Here is a 7,598-nt window from a genome sequence, read left to right as displayed (position 1 = left end):
GCTGATGTTATGAAGCTTGAACATATGAACGAAGAAACTATGAAACGGTTGAGATCTTATAGAGGTCAGAGTTTGGAAGATCTACCAAGGTATAAACGTTTGATTGGTCATTTAGCAGATGTTGATTATGTCGCGCCATCTAATGATCGTTTGATTCATGACGATTCTGATTCGGAACGTGAAGATGGTGATGGTAATGACGGTGGAGATGATGGTGGTGATGGTGGTCCAAGACCACAAGCTGAGTTAAATTATGACTAGAAGCGTAAGCGTAAAGGTAAATAACCAATGACAGAAGAAGGGGAGAAAGTCAAGAAACAAAGAGTTAGAAGGGGTTAGGGTATTGAGATACCAAGCCAGCCTTTTGTACCTTCTACTGCTGTTTCTACTCCTATTATTTCTTCTACTGCTTCTCCAGTTCCAGGTGCACAGATTCCACGATCTCTAATGATCGTTTGATTCATGACGATTCCGATTCGGAACGTGAAGATGGTGATGGTAATGACGGTGGAGATGATGGTGGTGATGGTGGTCCAAGACCACAAGCTGAGTTAAATTATGACCAGAAGCGTAAGCGTAAAGGTAAATAACCAATGACAGAAGAAGGGGAGAAAGTCAAGAAACAAAGAGTTAGAAGGGGTTAGGGTATTGAGATACCAAGCCAGCCTTTTGTACCTTCTACTGCTGTTTCTACTCCTATTATTTCTTCTACTGCTTCTCCAGTTCCAGGTGCACAGATTCCACGATCTCTTACTCCTAATATTATACCAGATTTTCCTCGTCCTCCAACACCTGTGCAAATGCCTACGTCTCCAATGCCTCCAACTCTTACTACTATGAGGCCTGATATTCAGTTTGGAGATATATTACATAATGTATTGGCACAGATACCTACACCGCAGCCAACTACACCTGTTACTCCTGTTACACCTATACCGTTGCCGAGGCCTGAGCATTCCTTTATGACATTCAGTCGTCCTCAGGGTCCTATGCAACCAATACATCATAATTTTTATCTTATGGCTCCTATCGCTCAATGGTTTCATATGATGAATCTGTTGCATTTACAACACACACAAATGCAAGCAAATCGAGCTGCAAATGAGCTAGCGCAACGAAACTTACCGAGACATCTTCTTACAGCTCAGCGTGATAATAAAGAACTTCGAGCCCTTGTTACTGCTCAGGGGGAGAGGTTAGACAAACAAGAGGAGATTATTCTTCAACTGACATGCAAAGAAGATGAATTAAAGAAGTTGAAAAATAATGAAGATGACCAGGATGGTGCAGGGGGTGGGGTAGATTAGCAACCGGGCGGAAGTTCTACACCGTCGGCGGGTAATAAGACTGATGCTGGTGTTGATGGTGGATCAGAAGCGAGTAATCTACAGATTGTTCCATATAAAGATTACACGAGAGCCAAGCCAATAGATGTTATTCCGGCTAATATGCTTCTGTTTGTAGGAATGGATGGGATTGTTTACAGTATGGTGAATGCTGATGAGATCGAAGAAGGTGAATTTGTTGATCATTCGTTAACAAAAGAACAAATTGCCTTACTTCTGGATCTAAATGATGATGAGATTGAGGAATTGGGTAAAAATGTGGATGTGGAGATGGAAGATAGTACTGATACAAGTATTCCTCACGGGAATGTACCTGATTTTGAAGAATGGAAGTGGAAGATGTTACTGCTGAAGAATATCCAGAGTTTTACACAAATAATAACAATGACTCGGGTATTTCGTTCTTTACAACTGAGCATTTCAATGCAGCAGAGCATCGATTACAGGAAGAAAAAGTTAAGTTAAAAGCTGCTGAATCGAGCTATGTGTCCACTACAGAGAAGAAGAGGAAACGTGCTTTTGATGGTATGTTTGAGCATAACGTTGAAAAGATGAATAAGATGATCAAGACTTTCAAATATTATGACCGAGAAGATGTGAAAGTTGAGAAAGCTCGAGAATCTGCATACCAGATGAAGAAGTATAAGCCTGCTAAAGACGTTAAAGGTGATATGGTGGCATGGCAGTACGATTCAGATCTTAAGGTATATATCGTTAAGTGGGAGCATGGTATTTATTATTTCAAACGCCCACACGATATTTTATCTATGCCTCGATGGGATGTACGAACCTTAGCTAATCGTCCGTTTGTTAATCGTGGAGACGATAAATGGGCTAGCTGGTTCTACAGGCAATTATTGCATGAAACCCGCTTTGGTTTCAAATTCTTCCAGTCTCATGTGCCGAAACACAAATATATTGACGAGATAGATGCATGCACAGGAAGTTAATTTTAATAAAGTGAAACCGCCGAAGACGATGAAGAGGGTTCCGATGAAGATATTCCCTCAGAGTCTTTTCATCTCATTTAATTATTGGTATTATGATAATCGTACAGGTGAAGCGGTTATTGTTTATGGCCAGGGGTCACACATGAAGACGTTACGTGTAATTGATCCAATGTGGCTGGTCAATCTAGCTGAGTCAGACAACGACGCGTTGTTCACAAGTCAGATCAGATTTGCTAATGTAAAGGATTATGATCTTGCTATGCAGTTTCAGAGAGTGGTTCGTGTCTGCTACGCTTACAAGATTCATAGCTGCGTTGATTGGAAGACAAAGATGTTTCAACGCTAAAGTATGATAAAGAGCTAGAGACGAGGGGGAGTTTGTTGATACACGTTTTGTACGTCTCAGTCTTTATCAGGGCATTAATGTATTTAGTATAAAGTATAGGGGTCTTAATGTAAATATGGCTAAATGAGCCATTCGCTCTAATGTAATGTTACATTCGTTACCCTGTAACGAATGTAACACATTCGTCTAATTGTAAGCTCATTCGTTAACCCAGATTAACGAATGAGATAACGAATGAGAGCTATTCGTTATAGGTTAAAGTATTAACGAATGAGGAGTTCATTCGTATGATTAATGTAACGAATGTGGTCATCCCTTATATATATGTTGTAACTTATTAAAGAAAAATTAGGTTTTCAGTTCAGTGATCAATCTCTCTCGTTACTCTGTCAAATTGTCATCTCCATAACGTATTCCAGCTTAATCGTATATCAATCAACATGTGTATCGTTGTTATCAAGATCTAGATCCGTATCCAGGTTCTTTCAAAAGGATTGACGAGAAACGGAAGTCAAAGATCCTAAAGCAAGCAAAGTCAACCGAACAACCTTGAATCTTTAACGAAGAGGCAAAAACCAAAGGGTTTGAGGCTGATCAGAGGTGAGTGATGGCTGTGGGATGTTCTTTTGGGTTGGATTAAAGTTTACAGCAGATGAATGGGGCTTGTTTATATAAGAATACATAAAACGAACCAATTATTGGCTTTTAGGCCCGTTTAAGCAAGTAGATACGTTTTAAGGAAAGAATCAACGATTTATACATAAAGATCTGGTCTTGGGCAGTAAGAAACGAATTAGGACTTGTATTTTAGTTATAGGATGTTTACTTGGACCTTAATTCACTCAAACATGTCTAAAATAAACGATTTTATGCCTTAAACGAGTTAGGAAACGAAATAAAGTTAAACGATCTGACCAGTAGTGTGGAGGCAGCGTGCGACGGGGGGTGGGGGTCTCCCTGCGTGGCGCACCGGTCAAGTATGGGTTGGAGTTTGGTTTTTATAAGTTTAGTCCCTAACGTTTTAGTATTTGGTCATTTGTTGAACTTTTATGCAATAATTAAGGAATAAGCATTGTACAAAACATGAAGGGCCTATAATGAACATAAGGAAACTTAAGTATTCATAATTATTTGATTCTTGATTAATTATAATGATCTAAAATATTCCCGGTTCGGGTTATGAGTAAACGAATACGGTTTAGAAAATACGAAATGTTACACCCCAGTCGTGTGTCCGGCTTGCACCACCCTAGAGCCGGCCATGATTTGTCATTACCTTTTTTCTTTTCTTAACTCACAACATTTTTAAAAAATAAAAGAAAATTATGGATAGTGAATAATGCATCTCTAAATTTACTTATCAACAATGATAATTTTTCTCTACTCTATTTACAACCACTCACAGCCACTCACAACCACATCTTAAAAAATAAAGAACACTTGCATAATATAAAGAATGAATTGTGAATGCTCGTTCCAACATCACCAACTATTTTTTCCGATAATAGTGTTTAGTTGACGGGCTATGTGTTTGTTTTACGGCCTGCGAAAGTGACTGGGGGTAATACTTGTTTGTGATATAGAGTATAGGCAATAATAGTACATATTTAAAATTATGTAATGTATTGTATATTACTTGTTACTCCTTTATCACTACGTAAAAAAAGATAACAAAGCATGAATATATCGTAATAAAACTTTAAATTGGTTAAATGTGAGGTAAACAAGTTAAACTTATAAAATTTTTTATTGATCTAACACATTAACTAGTTAAATTGTATTACAATCTAATTACATAAGTACTACCCGTATAATCTAATCTAATTTAATCTAATCTAACTATATATTAAAGCAACATAGATTTTTTCACATTAAATCATTTTATAGGATGCCACATAGATGCCATGTGAGCAATTTCCTATTTTATCATCTCTTCTTCTAAACACAATATCGAGCATGAACCCGTTTAGTTATGTTATAACCCATGACCCGGTTTCTCTTCAAATACAACCATCTTCATATGAAAATAACACTTTGTAAAATTTTGAAAAATAAATTATTGTGTGATACAAGTCTCGAACCCAAGACCTCATGTTTCAAACTAAAAATGCTTACCAATTCCACTTAAGTAGTTATTGTATTGGATTTCTTGACTTATAAATGATATATTATTAATTCACTTATAATTAATACTAGAAAATCATTAAACAATTAAGTTAACATCCAATGTTGTATTCAAAGAGGCTTTTAGAAATTTATGAATTGTAAAATTTTGTTTATCATTATTCATATCTTATGAATCTATAACGTATGCTATCATGTATATTACTAAATTTAACTTTTTTATTATTTTTAACCACCCGTGTATCACACGGGCTCTATCCTAGTTAAATATGTTACACAAATAAACTCTAATAATTATTCAAAATCTGATATTTTCTTTATTAACTTCAGTCTTCATGTTTAGGGTTATCAGTTGTCACCAAGTTGATTATTTATAGTCAATAAACGTGGACCAAGTAGCTCTGGGCCCATTTCTGGCGGCTAGCAAGCCTTCACTTATGTCTAATAATGCAGTCTCCACAATTTAGGGGTCTTCACAAACAGAGAAATATTTCAGGAAAATTCTAACTTTAATATTACTATTTATATCAGAAACATTTTTCTCATTATTTTGATTTTGCTAAAAGGGTTTCAAACAACTTCAAGGTAAATGTTATACACTTAATCAAGTGTTAACAAAAAGTAGGGTGGACCTACCCTTGTGGTAAGGAGGTCGGTTGTCCTATCTGGAAAATATTTTTTAATACTATTATAGTTTGTGTAAAAATCCAGACCGACCCCTATGATCGATATATAATGATAGTCAACTGAGAAAATTAACTTCATTCTTGTGAGAAAATTTTCTAAGTCGGTTACTGATAAAACACGAGCGTTATAGATGCATTTTTGGTTTCTTATGAAATTATTGATTTGTAGTCTTTTTGTACATATTAAGGCTGCTGTCTCAAAAATATACAAAATAAAATACAGTTCTTACATTTCTTTGTCGAGAGCCCAAATTAAATAACTATACTTGTCTTACATTATTTGATTTAGCTTATTTACCTTAATTTATTATTGCTTTGAATTCAATATTCCCCACACCGAATGCTATTTTTAAAACATCATCAAAACGTCACAAAAGTATTACTAGAAAATAATTCATATATATGAGACGATTTGGCCATTAGGGTTTCGAATAAAAAAAACTTGGTCAAAATATCATATTTGACCATCTCCTGCACTCACTATAAATGTGGTTAGCCAACGTAGACTAACGAGCTAACAATTAATATATTATTACTCACTAATTATAAGAATAAATTATACATTTTTTTTTCTTTTGAATGACTAATTTGGATCACTCACGAACAGTGGAGTATCATCGTGCCATCAGTGGTACCACGCGATCATATCCACCACCAAACCACTAATTTAAGAGGAAATTCAATATTTGAGAAAAACTCCCTCCTATGAGATTCGAACCCAGGACCTTCTGGTCACTAAGTCTTATCCCACCAAGTAGAGGTGCACAAATCGGTTTTTTTAAAAAAACCGGTTCGGTTAATAACCGGACCGGTTTTTCTTGGCCTGGAAAAAAACCGGTTTTTAAATAACCGGACCGGTTTATTAACCGGTTTTTTTGGTGCAAAACTCGGACCGGTCTAACCGGTTAGGACCGGTTTAGAAACCGGTTAGAACCGGTTAATAACCGGTTTTTTTAATTAACCGGTTTTTTTTTTAAAATAACCGGTTAATAACCGGTTTTTTCATAATAACCGGTTTTAAAATTAACCGGTTTTTTCCATAACCGGTTCAGTAACCGGTTTTTTCTCTAGAACTTGTAACCGATATACGAACCGGCGGTTACTAAACCGGTCAAACTGGTTTTTAAATAACCGGTTTTTGTAAAAACCGGTTTTCGGTTTAAACCGTTGAACCGGTTCACCAACCGGTTTTTTTGCCCATCTCTACCACCAAGATACCATTAGACTAAAAGTCCTTTTATATAATAATAGTTCATTCAAATTTCAATAAATTATACAATAGTTCTCTCTAGTTCATTCTAAGTTCAAAATTTGTGTTTAATTAAGTATTGAAAATTAGCCTTGTATTTTGAAAACTTGTACTTTATTCTTTGTATTTTTACCATTAAAATCAAATTTAACACACTAAAATAAGTAATATTGAAAATGTGTTTTCATTCGTTAAAACATATATAAAACCAATCTTTCATTTGATCCTTATTGTAATTTCTATAAATAATGAGCTATCATAAACTAGCTACTAAAACTTTTATAAATAATAAACTTTTAAAAGTTTTATAAATAAAATTTATAGAACATAATATCAAACACCCTAGGGATTTTGTAACAGCCCATCTACCGCACTATAACATTGTCCGTTTTTGTCGGGACGTACCACCATCAACTCACAGATTTTCTTTTGGTTACGTAAGTGGAGACTTCCCAGGAGGTCTAATACTATTCCCATCTGAGCACGATTAATTGTTGGGTTATTCTGACATCCACTACTATAAACGCGTAAAATGCATTATATGATGGAGAATGTATCCTTTGCCTTATAAAGATTGATTATTTTCCTCCCCAATCAATATGAGATGTTATAAATTTATTTAAAAAAGTAGGTTCTTCGAAAGATATTAGTTAACAAATTGTATTATTCACCTTGTTGGACTTTGTATTATGTGCAAGCAAAGGATATTATACATAGTACGCTTGTTATGCTTATAATGTAGAACGAACATATCATTAAGTTTCCGCTATAATCTGAATTTGATATCCACCAAGCTTTGTTATAAATCCACTCTAATTCCGTGGCTAGTATCGAACCATATACACTTCAAGATCACAACGATGACGAATTTCTTTTAATGCATCTAATTTCTATTTG

This window comes from Bidens hawaiensis, unplaced genomic scaffold (genome assembly GCF_021521415.1).
Source record: "Bidens hawaiensis isolate Kalapana, Puna unplaced genomic scaffold, B.hawaiensis_p1.1 tig00002181_1, whole genome shotgun sequence".
NCBI classification, from domain to species: domain Eukaryota; kingdom Viridiplantae; phylum Streptophyta; class Magnoliopsida; order Asterales; family Asteraceae; genus Bidens; species Bidens hawaiensis.
Note: the sequence above shows the minus strand (reverse complement) of the source record.